Raw genomic sequence first — 26,778 nt, 5'->3', positions numbered from 1 at the left:
CTGGTGCTGTGCAGAGGCTTTCCCTAAGGCTGCTGTGAGCCTGTAGGGTTTCCCCCTAGGCTACTAAGCTGGGTCTCTGGAACTCTCTCCAGCCCCAGTCCTCTCTGAGATCTCCGGCAATCCCTAGCCTCACGGGGCGGGCAACGGTAGCTGGGGGTCGCCCCGCCCTCAGGGCTTCTCTCCTGGCCTCTGCCGGAGCCGTGAATGCTGGGCGTGGCCCCTCTGCTAATGGCAGACAGAGAGTTTTGTCTGCTGCCCAGGCGGAGCTCCGGCGCTTCCCCTCCGGGTCGCAGAACCGGCCTTTGAAACTTCCCCCAGCCCCGGTCCTCTCCGAGATCTCCGGCAATCCCTAGTCCCACGGGGCGGGCAACGGCAGCTGGGGGTCGCCCCGCCCTCAGGGATTCTCTCCGGCCCTCTCCTGGAGCCGTGAATGCTCAGCGTTGCCCCTCTGCTAATGGCAGACAGAGAGTTTTGTCTGCTGCCCGGGCGGAGCTCCGGCGCTTCCCCTCCGGGTCGCAGGACCGGCCTTTGAAAATTCCCCCCGCCCCGGTCCTCTCCGAGATCTCCGGCAATCCCTAGTCCCACGGGGCGGGCAACGGCAGCTGGGAGATCTCCGTGCCCTCCGTGTCTCTCTCTGGGACCCTCCGGGCGCCCCGAGCACCAGGCTGGATCCCCCCGCCAATGGTGGGGAGAGACTCTCCCCGCGGGCTCAGGTGTGCAACTCCAAAGTTTCCCTGTGCGTTTAGGAGTAATTGCAGGGGGTTTAGGTAGGGTTCTGGTCACCTGTTTCCACCGTCGCTCCTCTGTTGTGTTCTCGCTCCTGCCCTAGACGTGCGTGGATCCTCTGGGGGCGTCCGTTGGAAGAAAGCCGCTTGCGGGTACCAGGCTGCCCGTCGGGGTCGGAGAGCCCTCACCTATTTCCACATCCTCCCGGAGGAAAGTCCATCCGCCTTCCGATGTATAGTCGCGTGGGTGTCTCAGACGTCCTGAGATGCTGTCTGGATATCCTTTGTCAAGCGATAAGTGTCCAAATAATTGTAGACTCGAGGGGTGAGAGACAAAGAGGACTACTCACGGCGCCATCTTGGCTCTTCCTCCCGCTTTTCTTAATGCTTATCTGACTTGGGGAGATTATATAATGGGATGGAGAAAATGGAAAAATACATCAGTAGCTCACCAAGGGAAAAAAAGACATCTAAGCAAATTAAACGAGATCTTTTGTTTCCCAAGGAGGGTATTTTCTTTTCCCAAAAGCTACTCTCATAACATCAACCTTTCACTGCCAACTCTCATGAGTAGTCCATGTTTTCTGCTCAGAAAAGGATATCTTGATTTACCTTTTCCTTCTCCATCTACTCTCACCCCAAACACATACTTTGTGTTATGCTGTTAATGTTACTTCATTTCACCCGTGTCCCGACTCTAGAACCCAATTTGTTGTGGAAATCTAGCCACTTCTGGATAGCCATAGAAATTTGTAAATTATCCCTCTGTGATAGTGTTCGTAAGGAACATTATGACTAAGCTGGATGATAGAAGGAGATCTGTAATAGAATTCTCTCTTTGATGGGTGACATATCATGACCTTTGAGTGATTTGGGCTTCTTTAAAGCACGGAACACATCTTGGTAATGAGAGCTGGGTTTTATTGAATGTTGCTTGATGAGATTCCAATTGATGCCAAGGCAATGCTCTGTGGAGTGGCTGTATTTGAACCTGAGATTATGTCCCTCTTGCCTCACTGGTCAGTCTTTCAGTTTTAAACAGCAGTCTCTGCTGCTTATTGTGGTGTGAGGTGGAGCCCATCACTTAACCCCTGAGAGGCTCAGAATCCTCATCTGTAAAATTGGGATCATTTGATGAACCTCTGAGTGGTGTTGAAGATTGAATAGCATCTGTGAAGTGCATGTTATAGGGCTAAGAACAGAGTAGGCCCTCAGGACACAACAGCTACTCTTCTCTCTTAAAATGGAAGTAGTTTTTTATTCCCTACCATTTTGAAACACAGTTTTATAATATTTTTGAGTTATAATAGTTCGTGCTTATTGGTAATGAATCCACAGTGTATTTCAGATCCTATAGATTGCATTTTCCTTGGTCTATAGACCTTTATTGTCTACTCGTTGGTGTTTTCCCATATGGCTTAGGACTGAGTCTCGAAGCAAAACAGCAAGTATTTATTACTTTTATTATTATTTTCTTTGTAGTCTTTAGTGGCAGGTACTGGAACTAAGCCCTTTTATAAATTATCTCATTTAATCCTTGCAGTGAGGATGCTGAAGCACAGAGAAAGGTCAGGTAATTTGTAAGGCTATGTTGGAGGACCTGTGACTGAAAATCAGGCTGTCTGCCTGCAAAGCCCAGGCTCTTAGCTCTCCTCTCTCCCTTCAGCAGGTGTTAAATCACTGAGCAGAAGGCCCTTCAGAGTGGCAGACACAAGTGTTTTGTGCAGGCTTTTAGGCTGGGTTGGTACCCTGTGCTCACACACATCATTCTGTAGTTAAAGGGCTTGTTCTCTGTTAGGTGTAAAGATAGCACAGTTCACCCAGGGCCACTGTTCTTTATTTATGTTTCTGCTGGGCCCTTATCATAGTCTGTCCTCGCTCTAGTTCTTGGTGGTCAAGCCTCGGGAAAGGCAGTCTATCAAGTGGTTTAGAGCCCAAGACTCTGAAATCTGAGAGCCTCGTGTTGAATCCCAGCTCCGCCATTTTATAAGCTGTGTAACCTAGAGCAAGTTACTTATCCTCTGTGTGCCTCAGTTTTTCTTCTGTAAATTGAGGATAATAGTACTTACAGCCACAGATTGTTGTGAGGATTAAAAGGGTACATATATACACACACACACATGCCCACAGTGCTTAGGGTACTTAGAACTGTGCTGGTGCACAGTTAGTGTTTTCAGGGTGTTTGTGGTTCATGATAAGATGATGGTCGTATTCTTTGAGCATAGCTGTGGGCTGTGTCATTTTTGTCTTCATATTCTGCACAGGAGGGGCTCTGTAAAAGTCTGTTGAGGAAGTGGATGGATATGGATGGGCTGAATGGTTGAATGCATGACCATTTCTTTTTCATCTTGAAGTTATCTTTGCCCCACTGACATAAACTTTCTATTTTGGCTTTAATAGAATCAGAGACTGAATAACTAGAAGAAGTTGACCCAGGCAAGGTTAAAATTATCTGTCAATAAAGTTAACATTTATTAAGTGCTTACTATGTGGTAGGCACAGGCTAAATATTTTGTGATTAACTTACTGAATCCTTCCAAGAGTCTCATGAGGCAAGTATTATCCCATTTTATAGGTAGTAAATTTCATGTGTCTTTTCCCTGTGGTTAAGAGATTGGACTTTGAAACAGGGAGGACTGAATGTGAGTCCCACAGCAGTAGCAGAGCTGGCTTCCTTTTCAGGTCTCTCCGAGTAACCTTAGCCTATAGTAAGGCACTCAGTAAACAGTTCCGTCATCAGTTATTATTGCAACTTCCAAGAGGCAGAGTTATGAATACCAGCGCTATTCGAATAGCAATTTGGGAGCACATTGATAATTATCACAGCAGTCATGTCATGGGTGTACAGGCTGCATATTCCTTAGTTAAAAATTCTTGCTTTTGGGAAAGTCTTCATATTGAAGCTAACATTCTCATACTTTAGGTTAAAACTGGTTTCTCTGCTCTATCTTTGGTGGAGAAAGAAAAATGCTATCCATTATTCTTGGCAGGGTGGTGCTTGAAATGATGTTAAGTGGTGGAGCCTTCTTTGTTTTCTCTTCCCTAGGTTAATAAACTTTCCATGTGAGTTTCCTACCTCAGGTTAGGTTTCAGCGATTTTTACATATCTACTTTTGGTCCTTTTCCATTTTTTTTTTCAACTTTCCTCGGAAGTGTCGAGCCCAGCTGGCAGTGATCAGTTTGACTCTGGCTGATATTTATTATGACATGAGGTTGAATGTCCTCCTTTACAGTCAAGGTCTGCAGCGTGAAGAAGGGTAACCTGTATGAGGAGGTGATGTGCTGTGTTGAAATACTCAGCCTCTCTGAGTTATTCTTCATGTGACTATCAGTGTGGCGTTTGTGAAGCAGCTGGTCATTGACATTCCTATTCACGCCTCCAACTCCACACTTTGGGGCTAGAAATGGGCCTATTGGATCAGTGACATACAGGGCCCAGATAAAGTACAACCGGATTTTAGCCTATTCACTAAGCCTCACTTAGGCAATTTGTGTAGGAGATGTTACCCCTAATAGAGGAGTGATCCTATTGGTTGTATAGTATAAGAACTTGTTGAGAATGGAATATTTAATTATATAAATATTCCAGATTCTGCCCTCTGAGAGGTCCTTTTAATCTTTGATCTAATATACCCTTTGTTTCTTCCTAGTAAGAACATCCTTCTCCATTTCCCACACTACTTTTAAGCATTTTTAGCTTGAGCCCTGTGTATATTCCTGGACTCTTAGAAATTCCTGGTCACACCATTCTGATGAAATATGTTGGTCTTTATTATGAGTGTCATAGTCGATATTAGTGTATGAGTATTTTTATGGCATCCTCTTCTAAAGAATTTTGACGAGTTTTTCACATCTTATTCCTTCCCTTTTAGGGTTGTCACGGGGTCACCATTTGTCGCCATTCTAGGCCTTTCCCTGAAACACGAGTTATACTGTTAAGTTTTCAGTTAAATGTGTTAAAGTGCTCTGTATCGAAAGCCTGTAGGCTCTTCAGCTCCAGCACTCACCAGCTGTATGACCTGGGGAAAGCCGCTGAGCCTCTCTGCGCGTTTGCGCATCTGTAGAGTAGACTGATGACAACACTTACTTTACACACTTAGTGTGAGCACTCAGTGAGGTCATGCATGTTAAGTGCCTAGAGTGCTTAGCATGTCATAAGCCCTCAGTAAACGGTATTTATTACAAAGGTGAGCACAGATGCTGTGAGAGTACGAAGGTTGGGGCACTAACCCAGCTTTGAATGGTGATCACAGAATATTTCCCAGAGGCTGTCAAGCCTCAGTGAGTTAGTCAAGAGAGGAAAGGTGGGAGAGGGTGCTTCATGAAGGGGAAATGACTACAAGGTTTTCACTAGTGATGGGGTGTAAAGTGTTGGGAAATGAAATAGAAAGGTGAGCAGGGAGCAGATCATGGAGGACTTGGTCTGTCAAGCCCAGGGGCTCTGACTGTATTTCTGGGAAATGGGAAACCACAGAAGAATTGGTACTTAGAGTGCTGGACACATGCTGACTTGAGGAAACAGAATTCACCAGGGTCCACATGGAGACACTGAGAGCTATGAAAGACTGACCTGAGTCTTTATAGGATAGGGAGTGCCTGGACATTGAGGAGGGCAAAAGGACAAATACCGTGTTTACATTAGATGCTTGCCTTTTAGTTCTAGGGGATCTGAAGAAAAGCTGAAGAAGGATATAACTTGCCATGCATTGATTCCTTTTGAGAAAATGAATTAGATTGGCTGCAGTGTGGGTTTCTAATATAGAAAATATCTGCTCAAGAAGTAGAGGTCGTCCCACATTTCTGCCTGACACACTGTTTGGAACGCTGTGTGTGTGTGCGTGCGTGTGCGCCATTGGCATGAATCTGCTGGCTGGTGGAGGGAAAGCTCTATTCTCCATTGTTCTGAAAATCCTCTTCTCTCACAGTATTTGATGGAAATACTATTCTTGTTCGCCACTTTCTTTTTGACTAACTTTGTATCTGGGTTTCAAGTCTTCTTTTTGACTATTTTTTTCTGATTATTTTCTCACCAGTGGTTAGAAGCGGAAATGGAAATACACCAGAAAATTATTTATATGAAAAGAAGTCTTCTCCCCACCCCTAAGTACATGCACATAAACAAGAAAAATGAAGAATAGTAACGAACTTTTATTTCTTTGGGTAGACTATACTGTTTTGTTATGCCACTTGGAGGAAGAGTTATGGAAATAAATGTAAATATATGTCAGAGTGATAGCCAGCTGGCTATCTGAAGTGAGTATCAGCTTTCTGGAAGGAAGAGAGACACTTCCTAGCCATTTTTTTTTAGAATTGCCTGACTGCTAGAGAGTGTTTCTCTTGCCACAGTGCTGCAATAAAAGTAAACACATACATTTGCAAGAAACAGATTGTTAGAAAAAGAGTTTCTTTGAAATGTTTCAATAAAGAGCATTTGTTACACGCTCAAAGTGTTTGATTCTTAACCCTTCCCAAAAGAGCAGCCCCGTGTGCTCCTCAAGCACCGCTTAATGTTGAAGGCATAAAGAGAAAAAGAGAGGTGACTGGCACTGGGCTTACCTTCCTACAGTAAACTAGAAACCTGGACAGCATATGAGGCAGTTGTTATCAGTCATTGGACAACAGGCAGCCAGGACTGTGATCCTTGAGAGAAGAGAATCACATGAGGCGACACCCACATTTGCCCTGGTTTTCTGCTTGAGCACTTTCCCTGCCATGGTACTGGGAGGAGGAGCCCTAGCAAAAGCATGGTGGTCTCACAGAGTTCAGGGCTGCTGAGAGGCTGGAATTTGTATGGCAGGGTACTGGGGATAAGGGAGCTACAGGAGGGGACCCAGAAGTTGAGATGTGTATGTATACAGGGTGAGACCTAGCAGAGAGCAGCTGCTACTAGATTAGGAAGAGAATGGCCATACCAGAGGTCATGCCATCCTGAGAGGAATGGAGAGTTCTGGCCTAGCCAGCGGGGAGAAACCTCACTGAGCACCTTAGCCATTCTGTTGAGACACCAGAAAGATCCCATTTTAGGAATAAGGGCCATACCCTAGAGTAAGGGCTATATGCTAGGACTAAGGACATAACTGAAATAGACCTTTCTTTAAGTATAAAACCAAGCCTGATAGGATCAAGAGGATCATCCAGTAATTTAGCAGCCATCAGAACCAAACTGAACACCTAATTGTCTACCTTATAATAGAAAAGAAGCATGCAAAGAAGCAGGAAAATATGACTCATTTAAAATGAAAAGTAATCAATAGAAATAGACAAGGCCTTTACACTGGATCTTGGTCTCTAACACCATTCTCCATTGAAAGGAACCAGGGCTGTTTGGAGAGATAACTGCATCCAGGGCAGAGACAGGGTAGGTACAAGATGAGCCCAGAACAGTGTTTTTTTAAAATGTTAGAATGTAAGGAAATGAAAGTAAGAAAATAAAAAAATGATGGGGGGCATGTCACGAAGTTAAAGGAGCCAGCTTAAAGGGGCTCCCCCACTGGGTGAATCTGGGACAGTTTGAGCACCAAAATAAAGTACAGTGATGAATTATAAACCATTGAAAAGTAAGACTTCATGTATCCATTACTGATCATAAATTGATAAATAGAGGAAGAAATAGTGTGGAATGCTGAGTCATGAATGGTAATGTGGAGGGAATGCTGACATTAGAACAATTAGCATGTTGCAGCCATTATACTAAAGTTTAGATCAGGCAAGGATCACCAACGGATGCTAAAATCTAGGGGGAAATGTTGATGAGGGACAAGATATTTTCATGGTCTTAAAGTGTCTCCCCACAGATTACTTATTAGTTGCAAGGGAAAAAATAATTTTTCTTTGAAGAAATTGGATAACACCTTGACTGGGTGATCAAAATTAACATCACCAAGGAGGGGCAGCTAGACTTTATTTTATATGCCTTCAGATATGACACCTGGAGAAGAAAACATCACATCTGTAGTTTTCTGGCTGAGAATGCGTAATCTGAATTGAATCATGAGGAAATATCAGAAAGGTCAAAATGGAAATGTTTTATTAATATAAAAAAGGGGGCGACTGTATTCTTCTAAAGTGTCAGTATCATAAAAGACAAAGGAAAGCTGTGTGTTTTAGGTTAATGGCAGCTGAATGCAATACTTGACCCTGGACTGGATCCTGAATTGGAGGGGGAAAAAAAGTGCTATAAGTACATTATTGAGTTAATAGAATATGGTGGTTGATTAAAGTATGGTAGCAATATTAAATCTATGAAGATTGATAACAACATTGTGGTTATATAAGAATAGCCCTATCCTTAAGAAATAAATTCTGAAGCCTTTAGAAGTAAAGAGCCCTGATGTATAGAACTTATCTCCACATGGTTCAGAAAAAAAAATGTTGAGTGAATGAATGTGTGAGTTTAGAGAAAGAGTGAGTGATTAAGTATATGAGTTAAATGTTAATGGTAGGTGAATGGGTAGAGTACATGACATTCTCCGTAGTATTATTACTCTATAACTTTTCTATAAGCTTGAAATTATTTCCAAAAAAAAAAAAAGGGAAAAGAAGCCTGGCAATTATGACTTAAAGAGAAAAGGAGGGTATGTGAAAAAGATATATGCTTTTCTTAATTATCTTTGTATGGCTTTCTTACCCTTTGGGTTGTCTCTGATAAATCAACATTTAATCCTATGGAAGTAGCTATGTCACTCAGCAGGCAAAGAAAGCTATTTTTGTATCTATTGGCTAAGAAAGATTTCTAGTGTAAGAAGCAATAATAATAATGCTTTTCAAGTTGAAACCATCATAGTTTTTGGTGCCATGGAAGAATTTGGAATGAAGAGTCCTAGAGGTAGCTCTGATTCCTTCTTTGATACTTGCTGGCTGAATGGTCACGAGAAAGTTCCCTAACCTTTGGAAAATTTGGCTGTTACATTTTTGAATAATACTTGCCTATTCTCAAGATCTTAGGGTTCAAATGAGAAAATGCATATGAAAGTTCTTTGTAAATAATAGTGTTTTCTTCTACAAACATTAAATTACTATTAATAGTTTTGGTTAAAGATGAAAAATGGCTTAGACTAAGGTAGAGATTTTCCTTAATTCATGTGGCTTTTTTTCTTTTTAATGTCAAGATTGATTATACAGGAGAGCTTCTTTCCCTGTAGGTCCTTCCGTTCCTTCTGGTTGCCTCCTTTCTCATTTCCTGCCTTTGTTATTCCAGGCAAAGCTTCAGTGACTGAAGGAGTTGTGGATTTTCTGAATTTCAAGGACAGCAAAGTAGGAGCCTAGCAGAGGGTGTATAAAAGACGACACGTAAGTCAAACTCAGTGTTTTATCCATTCTCAAACGTCTCACGGATCTGAAGTTCCTCAGAATCGCTGCTGCTTTGTTCTGAGATTGTGTGTGAGGCTCTGATGGAATCCTCAAAGCCTCTGACCCGGCCTTTGAGGTGCCCCAGGTCAAAATCAGCCAAGGAAAGGCTCTATGGTTTGGAGAAGGAGGGAAGAAGGCCTGAAGCGGCCAGCTTCCTCATTGGAGGAGGAAGGCAACGTGGGCCAGGGTGGTAGAAATGCGTAAAACAAAGGGCACAGGAAATAGTGCCTGCCTGAGAGTCCCTGGAAATGACAGAAGAGGGTGGTGCCGGATCTGAAGTTACCTAAACCAGTAGGAAGGGTTTCCAGAGAGGCCTGGGGGAGTCATTTGGGGCCAGGCCTGTTCCTTTCATCTAGAATTGCTTTTGATTGAAGTTCTTTATCCAGGAATATTACAGTTACCAGGTCTGCCCTCTTCTCTGGAGTTGCACAGTCTAGGCCAGAGCTACTCAGAGTGTCAGTCTGAGATGAGCTGAAGAGCTTGCCCTAGAACACAAACCAGCAAACTACTTCCTTCATTGAGAAAGTCTTGCTACCTAAAGTAAAAGTCAGCTGAGCTAAAGTGTTTTTAGTGTCGCAGTTGATTTCCATTCTGGCACATAATTACTATGTCCATGTGTATATCCAAGCAATATATTGGTTAGTTTTGCTTGTTTTTAAGCATGATAAGAATGGTATATAACATGTAGTGTTCTGCAACTTGCATTTTTTCACTCAGTTATGTTGTTAAAATTCACTTGTTGAGTGCAGTGGTTGTAAATTAATTTTTGTTGTTAAATAAAATTCTGTTTTGAAAATCTATCAGTCTGTTGCTCCACTTCCTTCCCAAATTTGGTATTTTATTGCCAGTCTAGTGGCACTGGTCACTGATTAACAGTGACATTGAGCATCTTTCGGAGAACAGTTTGTGACTTTACTGTAGAGAAACTTTTCAGTCTTTTCTTGTATGGCTAGTGCAGTTTTGTTTGTTTCTGTTTTATTTTTTTGAAATATAGTCTAACAATCTCTCTTTTAACTATCTGTGTTTGGTCCATTTTCAATGTTAATGAAGTTTTTGTTGATTTGTGTTCTTATTCAATTTATTTTTTCTGCTGGTTTGGAAATTATGCATTCTATTTCTGTTCTTTTAATATTACCCTGAAAGAACACCGTGCACACTTAACAGTTTTAAAGTTAATCAGTAGTTACGGTACCCTAATCCCCTTCCAGAATAAGACAAAACTCCTGGGAGGCCTAATGAAGACTGTCTCCTTCTGGACTTCTGTGTTCTTTTCACTATGTTAGTTCTATGTTTCATCATACAAATTAGACAATTGTTATTGTTTAGAGATGGTATTTGTTTAAGTTGATCTATGTTTACCACGTCTTTCTTCTCTTCCCTTCTTCTGTCCTTTAACTTTTCTCTGGTGAGATTTGCCTTCTTCAGAATTTTCTTTCCTTAGAGTCTCTTGGTGGTAATTTTTCTCAATTTTGGTTTATGTGAAAATGTCTTTATTTTGTTCTCACAGTTCTTAGTTGACAGGTTTTTTTTCTCCCAGCATTCTGAACATACTGTTGCATTGTTTTATGGCTTTTCATTTTTGCTATTCGGAAATCTACTGTTATTCTTTCATTTGCCATTCTTTAGTAGATGATTTGGCTTATTTTGAGATTGTTTGTGATTGGAGTTCTGTAGTTTCACTACTTTGTGTCTGTGTGCAGTTTTCTGTTTTTTATCCTGTTTATATTTGTTGTGTTTCAGGTATCTGTGGAGTCATGTCATTAATCAGCTGTGAAAATTTCTCAGTATTAATGCTTTGAATACTGTCTCCTTTTGATTTTAATTAAATAGATGTTAGAACTTCTCTTTTTATTTCTCATGTGTTTTAGTTTGTATTTAATATATTCTTCCTTGTCTTTCTCTGCTTCATTCTGGGTAATTTCTTAAAATTTAGCTTCCAGTTCAGTCAGTCTCTCTTTAGCTGTGCTGAATCTTTTATTTAACCCATCCATTGAGTTTTTAATTTCATTGATTATATTTCTTCATTTCTAAAAGCTCTTTCTCTGCTTCAAATCTGCATGACTATTTTTGATGATCTCCTTTTGCTTGCTCATTTTCTTTTTACTTCAGCTTTCGTATCTTTAAACAATACCAAGCAGAGTTATTTCATATTCTATATATGATACTGCCAGGACCTGAAATCCTCAGTGATCTAACTCTGTGCCTTATTTCCTAATGTGCGTGAGTTTTGATTATGTGCTAATATTTGTTTGATAATTATATCTTGGAATCGTGAGGTCTTACTTTTTTTTCTTTTTTAAGATTGGCACCTGAGCTAACATCTGTTGCTAATCTTCTTTTTTTCCCCCACGTCGTCTTCTGCTCAAAGCCCCCTAGTACGTAGTTGTATATTCTAGTTGTGGGTCCTTCTGGTTGTGTCATGTGGGACACTGTCCCAGCATGGCTTGATGAGTGGTGCCATGTCTGCGCCCAGGATCCGAACTGGCAAAACCCTGGGCTGCAGAAGTGGAATGCGTGAACTTAACCACTCGGCCATGGGGCCAGCCTGAGGTCTTACTTCTTGGTATTTGTGTTTATTTGTACTAGGAGCCAGGAGGATGCCACAGACCCAGGACTACTTTTCTTCTCTTTGGGAATCCTGGTTTCAGGTTGGGCCTTCCCCACCTTGCTGAAATCTGAAGGTCTAGATGCCTGTCTCATTGCTGGTATTTGTAATTGCTGCCAGGGCATCTGCTGCTTTCTTCTGTCTCAGGTTTCAGTGCACTGTTTCTGCCATATCCTCCTGGGGTTTGTTTCTCTACCTGGAGCTAACCAATGCATTAAAAAGTATTTTTAAAAATAATTTATCCAGATTCTAATTATAGTATAGCAGAAAGGCCTGCAAATATCTAGTCCACCATAATTCCCAAATTAGTAGTACCCAAGCAGTATTTTAAAATCAGTTTTCTTTATGTGCCCTTTGTCAGTTTTCTTAAGTCATTTAAACTTTACATGGTAAATTATTTTCTTTCACCTAGGGATAAGAAGATAATGAAGTAGTGATCTCTTCGAAAGCTAGCCTAAATCACATCAGTACTCGTGTCACATACTACATCCCTACACTTTTGCCTGGGTTCTTTTTCTAGTTGATCTATTGGATATTTACTTCCTTGGAAACTGGAATCACTACTTTTGAAATAACTCATAAGAACAGAGATCATATTCAGCACCCGTTTATTATGCCTCCCAATCTGTCCTGTGTTAAAGTGTCATTTTTCTTTCTATCCAGAATCCTAGATATGTGGATCTCTGCCTGTGGATGCCTTTCTCTCTCACGTGGAGTACAGAAAATAGATGTTTACTGTTGTGAATTAGAGGCACTATCTCTGTAAGCTCCACGTCCTTACATTCCACATCCCTTTAATAGGCGTAGAAAGCAGCATGAAGTTTTAGGTCTGTAAAACGTTAAGTTGCCTTGGGCTTCGGTACATGAAAAAAATTTTTATTTCAAAACGGATGTCAACTGAGGTTGCTGATTTAATAGTTTTTTATTCATTCTGCAGCAGAATAATCACTTGTAGGCAACCATACCTTTTCAGAGGCTATACAGATCTGACAGGTGTGTGTGGATCAGGACTTCGTGATGAAAATGATATGTTAGGCATGTCTCTAATCTGCAAAATCTTTATGCTTTGCAGGTTACAGGTAGGATTTTTGTAATACCAGGGTAATCATAGGAAAGGCGATCACTGAAAACATTCCCAGCAAATGCTGAGCTCTGTGACTAGAGATTCTCTGAGGGACTGCCTATTATTGGCCCCATACTTTCACTTGGAAAATATAAATAGATAATTCTGTGATTTTTCCTGTCTTAGATAACAAATTCTAATAAGTAGTTACTTACTCTGTGTCCTCAGATTCTTGGGTTGTTGTTGACTGTCAGTTCAGGTACTATTGCCAGTTTTTGCTTTCCAAATGGTTTGGTTAGCTGAGCATTCCAGAAACTTCACCTGGAGAGCTGGGAAGGAGATAAAGTAGAACTGGAGAAGCTTGCCAGGAATGGTCAGTGCTTCCTGGGGAGAACCTGGCCAGCCTTCTGGGCCAGGGAGCCATCATTCACAAGAGCACGCTGCTTGGGTGTGGGGAAAGGAATCTGATTGCTGCTGCTCCCTGGCCTGTTGGCCTGGGCCGGCACTTCATTTGGTAGAGCAGTAACTGACCCTGTGAGCCTCCCAGTTCTCCTTTTTTACTGTAAATATGTGTCCCTTTGAAGGTTGTGATTTGTATTATTAGCATGATTTTAACACAGTTCACCGGAATACAGTTTCTTTGCTGCTGCAAAATTGTGGCTTTGGTTGAATCAAAATGATGCAGAGAGACAGCTTAAGAATGTGGTCTTTCAGGTGTCCTTTTCAGGTAGGCCTTAAAAACTGGGGCTTGACAGTCATTGTCAAGATGAGTGACTGTAAATCAGTTTGGTCACCAGGCTCCACCGTATGACAGAGCACTGCCTTGCTGCAAGTGCTTCCTGTGTCCCGTGGGCCTTGGTCCTAATTGGGCTCCTCTAGACTGAGAACAGTTACTCAGCTCTCTCTGACTCAGCACTGGAGTACTTGGCCATTCATAACATTTTCCTCCTTTCTCACACAAAGTAGAGAGTTTGTACATTTCTAAATAAGGGTTTGAAAAGTAGGATTATTTTAAACAGCTTCTTCTCCACCTTGTCCTCCGTCCTGCTCACCAGATTCATATCTGATTGCTTCTTGTCGTACCCTTTATTTGGTGCCTGCAAAAATGCCCACACAGTAATTTTTATTTGCCTTTGCCTCAGTCACGGTGTTCAGAGGTTGGCAGTGTGGCATCAGGGGAGCTGTGCTAGGTTCATTGGTAACCACACGACCTGGCTTCAAGTTGAAGTTCTACTCACAGTCTGTCTGACTTTGGTTAATCATTTAGCTTTTCTGAGTTTTAGTTTTTCCACCTAATAACTACCTTAATCTGTTCATATGCTAGAGCAGAGGTTCTCAAACATTTTGGTTTTAGTTCCCCTTTATGCTCTTAGAAATTATTGAGGAGCCCAAAAGTTTTGCTATCCAGGTTATATCTAGCATTTTGTGGTAGGTAGAAAAATGGCCCCCAAAGTTTCTACATTCTAATCCCAAGAACCTATAAATATGTTACTTCATTATGGCAAAAAAGACTGCAGATGTGATTAAAGTAAGGCTCTTGAGATGGGAAGATTATCTAGGTGAGCTCAGTATAATCAGAAGGGTCCTCATAAGAGGGAGGCATGGCTGTCAGAGTCAGAGAAAGAATTATGAGAATGAAGCAGAATTTGAAGTGATGTCATTGGTGGAAGGGGGACCATGAGCCAAGGAGTGCAAGTGTCCTCTGGAAGCTGGAAAAGGCAAGGGACATATTTGCCCCTAGTTCCAGGAGGAACTCAGCCTTGCCAGCACCTTCATTTTAGCCCTGTAACACCTGTTTTTAGACTTCTGCCCTCCAGAACCAGAAGATAATTTGTGTTAAGCCACCATGTTTGTAGTAATTTGTTATAGCAGCAAGAGGAAACTAATACAAATATTTTTCAGTGTTAGAAATTAAAAGTGAGAAATTATAAAAGTATTACTTTATTTTAAATTAATAATAAACCATTATAGGTTGGTATAAGTTATTTATTTTGGGAAAATAACTGTTTTCCAGCTATTAGTGAGAAGACTACTACTGCTATACATTTTTGTAAATCTCTCTAATGTCTGGCTTAATAGAAAATAGCTGCATTCTCAAATCAGCTTCTGCATTCAGTCTGTTGTGGCATCGTGTCACGTAGCCTGTGAAAAACTCCCCGTACACTCCTGGGAGAATGAATTTTAAAAAGGCAAATACTGTCTTAGTGTTAGTATGAAAAGTATTTTGGCCTCATGGACTTCCTAAAAGGGTGTTGGGGACTCCCAGGGGTCCCCAGACCCTACTTTGAGAACGTCTGGGCTAAGCCTTAGCCACATGGCCACACCCAGCTGCCAAAGAACCTGGGAATTGTGGTTCTTACGGCTGCCAGTTAAAAAAGTAGGGGATTCTGTTATTGAGGAAGAAAAGGAGAATGGATATTAAGGGATGTTTAGTTATCTCAAAAATTCTTATTATATCAAAGTTTGATACCCATGGTAGGTAGGTGATTACCAAAATGTTGATTTTACTTCTCCTTGTCCTTATATCAGCTAGGAAAAATGGGCATTTCGCTTAGACTGCATCATTTAGAAATACCTGTGACAGAACACAATGGCACATAGGCAGATGCATAGTTGTAGTGAGTTGCATTTTTAGCATTTGTAGATTAATTACATAAAATATCTTTTGTTTGGTGCTCACAGGCAGCTTTTTGATATCTTGTTTGGGTCTTTTGAACTTAACATGCTTCCTTTCCCTGGGTGGGAGGAAAGTTGGAGTTGAAATAGGATTTCAGACTCAACTTTGATTCCTAGTTGTTCTTCATGGGTGTGAAACTACAGGGGAGTGGCGTTTCCTCTCGGGCGTTTTGTAAACAGTTCCCACTGGTCCCTGGCAGCATCTGTTGCTGAAGAATAACCCAGTTCCAGTCTCTGATGTGAAAGAGCAGTTAGGAACGTTTGTGCGAAGTAGCTTGTAGTTTTTAAAGATGTATATAAGTACAATAGAACAGTTTGGGCTTACGTGGCTTAATTTTGAGCTTAATCCTGCCCTCATTAATTGATGATGTGTGTTTAATGGTTTTTCGTGCTATCTTCACCTTAAAGTCAATTATTGTAACGCCTTTTGGGGAAGGACTTGGGAGGTACTTTAACACCCCGTACATGATTTTAAACTATTATTTTAACCTCTGAGGTGGGAAAAACCCTTGTGTCTTTCACATTTTAGATTGTCCGTTTTCTAACGGAACTGATTGGGAAGGGGAGTTTAGGTCTGGGACGCAGGGTGGAGAAGAAGCATGGAAGGTAACTTTAGTGCCTGGAGCACTTGGCCGGGAGGGGAGAGGGGTATTTGGTTGGGAGCCACACTGGGGCGGGTAGTCTGAGGGCCAGAGGGTTGCACCTGTGTCTGGTGACCTTTCTGAACTGCAGCTGAGAAGGGCAATTTTACTCACTTTGCTTTTTCCCAGACCCCTCTGGGCCACCAGAAACCATCTTGCAGTTGCCAGTTTCTGTTTCACCTTGTGGTGTGCTGTGTTACCAGGAAGCAGGGTCCTTCTTGGTTGAAACTTGGGTTAAAAGAGAGAAAGAAGAAACAGTTTGTTGTAACTTGAACTTGTGGGACCAGAGATGTGTGACTACTTATCACCTTGCATCTGAGGAGCTCGGTGTCTTTAGCAACTAGCATCATAATGGTAGCGTTTATTACCCGTATATGTGCATAATAGGAAAACTGTAAGTGAAACTGATGGGTGTCTCTGTTAGTTTTTGAATATATTTCAGATCATGACCTGGTGGCTGTCCGAGCTGGCTGTCCCTGAGATTGGCTAGGTGTTCCAGTAGGGGAGGCTGGCTGCAGTGCTCTCCTCTCTCCTTTTTGAGGAGTTTACTTTCATGTCCACATACCACCCTGGTCGACTGCGGGGTGTGGCAAAGGTCAAGGTGCTGGTTAAGAGGAAGTCTTGGTTAAAACCCATGTAGTGACTTATTGCAGCAGCTAGTGGTTTGGGGAACATGGGCTGGAATAATTTTCTGATACTTTAAAATAACTGTGAAGCAATTGTTTTAAGAGTGTAAAACAATTAGTGTTTTGATTTGGGAGTTCCAATGTTTACTAATCACTAAATGTAAACAGTTTCTATGTGTAAGAGACTCAACTGATGCAGGGACAAGAGCAGTGTCTCATTTTTTTCATGGGCTCTTTAGCAGGCCTGGGGCCTTCCATTAGCTGGTTCAGGAGACATTTCAGGATTGTAGCCAGCCTGCACAGGCCTTCAAACACAGGTCATTGCTTCATGCAGAGAGGGCCCCAGAGTGTTTTGGAAGATGTGTGTGACAGTCTAGGAAAAACTAGGGTCTCTCTGGGAAGAGGCAGAAGTATGTACAATGAACTAGCTGTTTTTTGGAATTTTTTACTCTCTCTCTCATTTCTTACTGATTTCCTACATGACTCCCACGGTAGCTGTTGGAAATGCTTACTTCTTTTTGAACTCCTCATCTCCCCCAGCCGAGCTCTTCACAAATGGTTTTAGAAATGAAGTCATGGAGACAGAGCCTGCCTTTTCCCTTCCTCCTCTCCACCTCAGACTATATCTGCCATTTTCTTGGCAGGAGCCAAGCTGTTCTGGTCTCGAGCTTTATCGTGTGTGGGCAAGTCTTGTTTCTTACTCCCTCACATATCTTCTTCTGTCCTGCCCCCGGCCTTTCAGGTGCCCAAGCATCCTACTGTTATATTTAGCTACTCTGTGGTATGATTCTTGAAATGGACCAACTGTCTCGTGCATCCTATTGGTGTCTTTCCTATTGAGACCCAACTGTCTTGGTCCATTCCCTCAAAGTCCTCGTTCACATATTGTAATCTGATGGCTATGCCTTGAATATTCACAGAACATTTATGGACCTCTTACTGTGTGCCTGGGGTGGGACCTAAGGTGCAGATGCCAGGAGATACAGAGATGAATCCGACTGTTGGGGCTATTGGTATAGAAAGGGGAGAGAAATATGGGAACAAACAGCATTAGAGATTACTAATAATAAAAATACATACAGGCTAGGGTGAGGAGGACACAAGGGAAGAGGGAGCACCTCTGCCTTGGAAGATGTGTAAGTGTGAGCCCCTCAGACAGGAGGAGAGGCTTGTACCAGCCATCACCCAGAAGCCGGAGATGGGTTACTATGTCCCCGCTTCCTGAAGGGATTTCATTGTGATTAGTCTATAGCAGAGGGATACCTCTATAACTAAAGGATCTCTAAAGGTGGAATTTGACTCACTGTGGCAGGTGATTTGGAAGAAATTTTGGGGGCTGTGGGTATCCCTTAGGTAACACATGGGCAGTTACCAGTTCTGTTTATCTTTGGGGCCAGGCTTTGACCTAAGGAGAAGATAAGCAGTCCTTGGTGCAGTTCCTAAGCCCTGGAGGGCTTCCTTGCTTGTATTCTTCTGCTTTAAGAATTTGTTGGTTACACATATACTTGTTGCTCAATGGCTCAGGTGCTTGGATGCCCTGTTCCTGTAGGAAGGCCCCAAATACTGAGTCTGAGGATGAGGCTAGATGGCAAGAACCTCCCAGTCTAAACCAGATCGTGTTTTAATTTTCAGTGTATCTTTTACTTTTCATTCATGGATAGTACTTGCCACAGTTTGTAATTATGTATGTGAATCTCTCTCCCCTCGAAGTTCTTTTAAAGACAGGAACTACTGCTCTCCTTTTCACCATTTTATCCATACTGCCTACACTGGGCTTGGCATATAATAAGTAAAGAATGAACAGGACAGACACCCATCCTGAAAAGTGAACTCTTCTGTCAGCAGTGGTTCGCACATAGCAGCTTGCGAATAGATAACTGACTTTTAATTTGGTCAAGGGAAAATGGCAGAAGAAAGTTAACATTTGCCAAAGTCCTTCCAGCAGGTGATATTTGTAAAACCAAGAAGGTCTTTTCAAAATATAATGTGCTTTTATGGAACAGATCTATATCCTGATTGTGGTAGTATTTATATGAATCTATACATGTGATAAAATTTTACAGAACTGTATGCAAAAAAAACCAAGAAAAGTACATGTAAAAACTAATGAAATCTGACAAGGTCTGTAGTTTAGTTAATAAATAGTATTGCACCGATGTCAAATTCCTACTTTTGGTAATTGTATTGTGGTTGTGTAAGATAAAGGAAACTTGGGTGAAGAATACATGAGAACTTTCTACTATTTTTGCAGCTTCTATGTGAGTGTAAAATTATAACAAAATCAAAAGTTAAAAGAAAAATACAGTGAGATGCTACTACATACCTATTAAAATGGCTAACCCCCCCCCCCAAAAAAACCCCCAGGCAAATGGAACAAAAATGGATATAACTAAGTCCTGGCAAAGATGCAGAGCGACTAGAACTCTCTTGCATTGCTTGTGGGAATGTAAGATGGTACAGCTGGTACAGCTTAGGTAGTCTCTTACAAAGTTAAACATCTATTTACCCTACAATCCAGCAGTTCCACTCCTAGGTATTTACCCAAGAGAAATGAAAACCTCTGTTCACACAAACATTTTTAGGTTAATAATTCTAACAGCTGTATTCATAATTGCCAAAAACCAAAAAAATCCTCAAATGTCTTTCAACAAGTGAATGGATAAACAGACTGATATGTCTATCAGTGGAATATTACTCAACAATAACAAAGAACAAACAACTATTTGAATGAGTGGATGAGTTTCAAATGCATTTTTATGTGAAAGAAGCCAAACTCAAAAAGCTATGTTCTGTGTGACTCAGAAGGGTACTTACTGTATGATTCCGTCTGTATGACATTCTAGAAGAGGTGAAAGTAAAGGGTCAGAAAACACATCAGTGGTTTCCTGGGGCTGGGGTTGGAGGAAAAGATTGACTTACAGAGGGCATAGAGAACTTTTTGAGATAAACAAAATGTTCTGTATCTTGATTGTGGAGGTGATTAACTGAGTATATGTTTTGGTCAAAACTCATAGAACTGCGCATTAAAAAGGATGGGTTACTTCATGTAAATTATACCCCAATAAATCTGACTTTAAGATGAAAACACTGCTGACAGCAAAAATAAATAATTAACGATATGCTTTTGCTTGAAAACTCATGAAGAATTCAGTGTTTGCCGCTTGTCTATGCTTGGATAAGGATTTGTGAAGGCATTTGTTATGCAAGGGGTCTCATTCAAACACATGAGTGTTGCCTCTTTAGTACTTTGGCCTCTGATTGAGCAATGGAAATTACCATTGCCATAGAGATGGATGCTCTAATATCTGTTGAACAGAATGCTGCTGGGAGATGAAAACAAAGGCTCAGGCTCTGGCTCTGGCTTTAGCAGATGCAGTCTTTAGGATGTGAACATTTAACCAGAGGTCACTCCGTCCCCCTCTTGGCTCCTTTGCCATTGACAGAATCATTAGTAGAGCAGACTTGAGTTTGTGGAGTGTTTTAAATCTCAGCCGGAACAACAGTGCTGTGATCCCCGCCCGCCTACCTCACCTCCCGCCCTTGAATGGATTATAAAATGTCCTACTGGGAAAACCAACATGTTTGATTTGGGGGAAGAAAGAGGGCTAATTTTAGCACTACAGCCAGGAGTCCAATTTAAATATAACTCACAAATGTTCATAGCAGGAATTGGAAGATTCAAACTGGAAATTTGAAGCCCTGGAGACCTGAAGCAATGTCTCTTGATAATCGATATCCTTTGCAAGTCAAAGTCACAATCTGATTTTGAAAGAAAATTTAGACTCTGAACTCTTTGCTGTGATTTGTGGGGTTGAAGGATATAACTTCTGCCTTTACAGAACAGATAACTGGATAATGCGTATGAGATTACAACAGTCTTTTCCCAACAGACAGCTCCTTATTAATTTAAAACTGGGATTTACTAGATTGGTTTGGATTCAATGCCATCCAGTAGTCATTTCAGTTGAGCAAACACTTAGTCATTACCCACATGTCATGCCTATTATGAAGCGTTGAGTTTGCACAGGCACATAAGCCTCAAGCCCTGTTTTCAAGGAGTTCACCATCCAGCAGGATCCACCAAGCTATGTGCCGCCCCTAAATTCAGCTACAGGGGAGACCCCTATGGAGGAAGCCCTGACCTAGGAGGTGATGCTTGAGTTGCGTCTTGACGTGTGAGTAGAATTTTGTCCAGTGCAGAAGAGCGCTTGGATTTTTCAGGCAGAAGGAGCCGAATGCTATGTGAAAACTTTTTTAGTCAGCAAATCATGGCATAGAAACCGGGCAAAGAATTTCTTCCCTCCCTCTCCAACTAAATAAGAGCTAAAATAAAAGCTATACACACAAACAGACACACACACACACACACACACACACACAGAGTAACAATACAAATTTATTATTTTATGCTTCTGTAGATTAGAAGCTCAGCATAGGTCTCACTAGGTTAAAATAACCGTGGCTGATGCTTTCGGCCTTTTCCGGCCTCTAGAGGCTGCCAGTATCCTTTGACTCATGGCCTCCTCCATCTTTCTGACCATTCTTCTATATTCAAATCCAGGAAAGGGTCTCTGATTTTAAGGATCCATAATTGGGTCCACCTGGATAATCCAGGCTACTCTTCCCATCTCAGTATCCTTAATTGATCACATCTGTAAAGCCCCTTTTGCCATGTAAGGTAATATATTCATAGGTTCTAGGGAAGGAAGGTGGTTTAGGATGTAGACCTGGGGGCCATTATTTTGCCTTCCACATCCTCCCAAACTTCTTTCTTTTCTCCCCACTAATAAACTATTTGGACACCAAAGCTAGCATTAGATAAAAAATTTAATATATATATATGTTTGATCATACTATGTAAAGTTATACCTTAAAGCTCTTTCCTTTTGGCACCCACTCAACTACCTCTTTCATTTTAAGAGCTGTAATAGTATTCTAGTTAGTAGGCGGTCCCTTTTTTTATTGAGCTAACACTGGTTTATAGCATTATATAATTTTCATGTGCACAGTCATGCATAGCTTAAGGACGGGGATATGTTCTGAGAAATGTATCCTTAGGCGATTTTGTTGTTGAGTGAACAACATAGAGTGTACTTAACACAAACCTAGATAGTATACCCTACTACACACCTAGGCTATATGGTGTTAATCTTAAGGGACCTCCATCATTGACTGAAATTTCATTATACAGCTCATGACTATACAACATTATAATTCGACTTCTACATAGGCTACAGCGTGCTCACCACCAAAATCTAGTTTCCATCTGTCACCGTACAGTTGATCTCCTTTACCCATTTTGCCCTCCCCCCATCCCCCTTCTGCTCTGGTAACCAACAATCTGTTCTTTGTATCTATGTGTTTGTTTTTGTTTTGTTTATTTTTAATATTCCACATATGAGGGAAATCATCTGTTTTTTGTCTGACTTATTTTACTTAGCATAATACCCTCAGGGTCCATCCATGTTGTTGCAAATGGCAAGATTTCATCTTATTTTATGGCTGAGTAGTATTCCATTGTATATATATGTGTATACCATGTTCTTTTTTATCCATTCGTCTGTCAGTGGGTACTTAGGTTGTTTCCTTATCTTGGCTGTTGTAAATAATGCTGCAGTGAACATAAGGATGCATGTATCTTTTTGAGCTAATGTTTTTGTATTCTTTGGATCAATACCAAGAATAGGAGTAGCTGGATCACACAGTAGTTTTATTCTTAATTTTTTTAGGACTCTCCATTCTATTTTCCAGAGTGGCTGCACCAATTTACAATCCCACCAACAGTGTATGAGGGTTCTCATTTCTCCACATCCTCTCCAACACTTGTTATTTCTTGTCGTTTTGATAAGAGCCATTCTGATAGGTGTGAGGTGATATCTCATTGTGGTTTTGATTGGCCTTTCCCTGATAATTAGTGATGTTGAACATCTTTTCATATGTCTGTTGGCCATCTGTATGTCTTCTTTGAAAAAATGTCTATTCAGATTCTCTGCCCATTTTTTTTTTTCAGTTTTTTTTTATTGAGTTATTGATAGGTTACAATCTTGTGAAATTTCAATTGTACATTAATGTTTGTCAGTCATGTTGTAGGTGTACCACTTCACCCTTTGTGCCCACCCCCCACCCCACCTTTCCCCTGGTATCCACTAAACTGTTCTTGGTCCATAGTTTTAAATTCCTCATATGAGTGGAGTCATACACAGATTATCTTTCTCTTGCTGGCTTATTTCACTTAACATAATTCTCTCAAGGTCCATCCATGTTATTGCAAATGGAATGATTTTGTTCTGTTTTGCAGCTGAGTAGTATTCCATTGTATATATGTACCACATCTTCTTTATCCATTTCGTCTGTTGATGGGCACTTAGGTTGCTTCCACGTCTTGGCTATTGTAAACAGTGCTGCAATAAACATTGGGGTGCACAGGACTTTTGGGATTGCTGACTTCAGGCTCTTTGGATAAATACCCAGTAGTGGGATGGCTGGATCGTATGGTAGTTCTATTTTTAGTTTTTTGAGGAATCTCCATACTGTTTTCCATAGTGGCTGCACCAGTTTGCATTCCCACCAGCAGTGTATGAGGGTTCCTTTTTCTCCGCAACCTCTCCAACATTTGTTGCTATTAGTTTTAGATATTTTTGTCATTCTAACAGGTATAAGGTGATATATTAGTGTAGTTTTGATTTGCATTTCCCTGATGATCAGCGATGATGAGCATCTTTTCATGTGCCTATTGGCCATCAGTATATCTTCTTTGGAGAAATGTCTGTTCATGTCTCCAGCCCATTTTTTGATTGGGTTGTTTGATGTTTTGTGATTGAGTTGTGAGAGTTCTTTATATATTAAGGATATTAAGCCTTTGTCAGATATATGACTTGCAAATATTTTTTCCCAGTTAGTGGGTTGTTTTTTTGTTTCAATCCTGTTTTCATTTGCCTTGAAAAAGCTCTTTAATCTGATGAAGTCCCATTTGTTTATTCTTTCTGTTGTTTCCCTTCTCTGAGAAGGCATGGTGTCCGAAAAGATCCTTTTAATACTGATGTCAAAGAGTGTACTGCCTACGTTTTCTTCCAGAAGCCTTATGGTTTCAGGTCTCACCTTTAGATCTTTAATCCATTTTGAGTTTATTTTGGTGAATGGTGAAAAAGAATGGTCAATTTTCATTCTTTTACATGTGGCTTTCCAGTTTTCCCAGCACCATTTGTTGAAAAGACTTTCTTTTCTCCATTGTATGCCCTCAGCTCCTTTGTCGAAGATAAGCTGTCCATAGATGGGTGGTTTTATTTCTGGGCTTTCAATTTTGTTCCATTGATCTGTGCACCTGTTTTTGTACCAGTTCCATGCTGTTTTGATTACTGTAGCTTTGTAGTATGTTTTGAAGTCAGGGATTGTGATGCCTCCCGTTTTGTTCTTTTTTCTCAGGATTGCTGTAGCAATTCAGGGTCTTTTGTTGCCCCATATGAATTTTAGGATTCTTTGTTCTAATTCTGTAAAGAATGTCATTGGGATTCTGATTGGGATGGCGTTGAATCTGTAGATTGCTTTAGGTAGAATGGACATTTTAACTATGTTTATTCTTCCAATCCATGTACATGGAATGTCTTTCCATCTCCTTATGTCGTCATCCATTTCTCTCAGAAAGGCCTTGTAATTTTCATTATATAGGTCCTTCACTTCCTTAGTTAAATTTACCCCAAGGTATTTTATTCTTTTTGTTGCGATTGGGAATGGTATTGTATTCTTGAGTTCTTTTTCTGTTGGTTCATTACTGGAGTATAGAAATGCTACTGATTTATGCAAATTCATTTTATACCCTGCAACTTTGCTGTAGTTGTTGATTACTTCTAACAGTTTCCCAATGGATTCTTTGGGGTTTTCTATATATAAGATCATGTCGTCTGCAAACAGCGAGAGTTTCACTTCTTCCCTCCCTATTTGGATTCCTTTTATTCCTTTTTCTTGCCTGATTGCTCTGGCCAGGACCTCCAGTACTATGTTAAATAAGAGTGGTGAAAGAGGGCATCCTTGTCTTGTTCCTGTTTTCAGGGGGATGGGGTTCAGTTTTTGCCCATTGAGTATGATGTTGGCTATGGGTTTGTCGTATATGGCCTTTATTATGTTGAGGTAGTTTCCTTCTATGCCCATTTTGTTCAGAGTTTTTATCATAAATGGCTGTTGGTTCTGCCCATTTTTTAATTGGGTTGTTTTTGTTGTTCTTGAGTTGTATGAGTTCTTTATATATTTTGGATATTGACCCCTTATGAGATACATGATTTGCAAATATCTTCTCCCATTTGGTAGGTTGTCTTTTTGTTTTCTTGTTAGTTTTCTTTGCTGTGCAGAAGCTTTTTAGTTTGAGGTGGTCCCATTTGTTTATTTTTTCTTTTATTTTCGTTGCCTGAGGAGACATATCCTAAAAGATACTGCTAAGACTGATGTCAAAGACTGTACTGCCTATGTTTTCTTTTAGGAGTTTTATGGATTCAGGTCTTACATTCAAGTCTTCAATCAATTTTGAGTTAATTTTTGTGTATGGTGTAAGTTAGTGGTCTAGTTTCATTCTTTTGCAAGTGGCTGTCCAGTTTTCCCAACACCATTTATTGAAGAGACTTTGCTTTTTCCATTGTATGTTCTTGGCTCCTTTGTTGTAAATTAGTTATCCATAAACGTAAGAGTTTATTTCTGGGCTCCCAATTCTGTTCCATTGATCTGCTTGTCCGTTTTTCTGCTAATACTACTCTGTTTGATTACAATAGCTTTGTAGTATAATTTGAAATCAGAGAGTGTAATTCCTCCAGCTTTGTTCTTGTTTTCTCAACATTGCTTTGGCTGTTTGGAGTCTTTTATTGTTCCATACGAATTTTACTATTTTTTGTTCTGTTTCTGTGAAAAATGTCATTGACATTTTGATAGGGATTGCATTGAATCTGTAGATTGCTTTAGGTGATACAGACGTTTGAACAATGTTATGTCTTCCAATTCCTGAGCACAGAGTATCTTTCCATTTCTTTGTATCTTACTCAGTTTCTTTCATAGTGTCTTACAGTTTTTAGTGTACAGGTCTTGCACCTCCTTGGTTAAATTTATTATTTTTGCTGTAAATGGGATGGTTTTCCTAATTTCTCTTTTTGCTAGTTCATTGTTAGTGTATAGAAATGCAACAGATTTTTGTATATTGATTTTGTACCCTGCAACTTTACTGTGTTTTTTTTATTATTTCTAATGGCTTTTGGTGAAGTCTTTAGGGTTTTCTATATGTAAAATCATATCTTCCTTAAATAGGACAATTTTACTTTTTTCTCTCCTCTTTGGATCCCTTTTATTTCTATTTCTTGCCTAATTGCTCTGGCTAGGACTTCCAATACTGTATTGAATAAGAATGGCAAGAGTGGACATCCTTGTCTTGTTCCTGTCCTTAGAAGGATTGCTTTCAATTTTTCACTGTTGAGTATGATGTTAGCTGTGGTTTGTTGTTTATGGCCTTTATTATGTTAAGATGTGTTCCTTCTCTACTCATTTTATTGAGAGTTTTTATCCTAAATGGATGTTGAATCTTGTCAGATGCTTTTTATGCATCAATTAAGATGATCATTTGATTTTTATCCTTCATTTTGTTAATGTAGTATATCACATTGATTGATTTGTGGATGTTGACCCACCCTTGCATCCCTGGAATAAATCCCAGGTGATCATTATGTATGATCCTTTTAATGTATTATTGTATTCGGTTTGCTAATATTTTGTTGAGGATTTTTGCATCTATGTTTATCAGAGATATTGACCTGTAATTTTCTTTTTTGTGTTGTCTTTGTCTGGTTTTGGTATCAGGCTTGTGTTGGTCTTGTAAAATGGCTTAGGAAGCACTCCTTCCTCTTCATTTTTTGGGAAGAATTTGAGAAGGACAGGCATTAAATCTTTTGTGAATATGTGACAGAATTTGTCAATGAAGGCGTCTAGTCTTGGACTTTTGGTTTTTTTAGAGGTTTTTGATTACTCTTTCAATCTCTTTACTATAGTGATTGATCTATCACATTTTCTGTTACTTCATGATTCAGTCTTGGCAGGTTGTATGTTTCTAAGAATTTATCCATTG

General features: G+C 40.5%; 1 protein-coding gene across 2 annotated transcripts in view; it reads left to right on the top strand.

Moving 5' to 3' along the window:
* The window catches only part of SGMS1 (sphingomyelin synthase 1), a 285,938-nt gene that overhangs the window by 99,251 nt on the left and 159,909 nt on the right, over positions 1–26,778 (top strand). For both annotated transcript variants that reach the window (XM_046652229.1, XM_046652227.1), the window contains exon 3: positions 8,923–9,014. The gene's annotated coding sequence lies outside the window, so the exon portion shown is untranslated. The remainder of the gene's footprint in view (positions 1–8,922; positions 9,015–26,778) is intronic.

This window comes from Equus quagga, chromosome 2 (assembly GCF_021613505.1).
Source record: "Equus quagga isolate Etosha38 chromosome 2, UCLA_HA_Equagga_1.0, whole genome shotgun sequence".
NCBI classification, from domain to species: domain Eukaryota; kingdom Metazoa; phylum Chordata; class Mammalia; order Perissodactyla; family Equidae; genus Equus; species Equus quagga.
The sequence above is the reverse complement of the archived record's forward strand: the minus strand, read 5'-3'. Positions and strand labels throughout refer to the sequence as shown.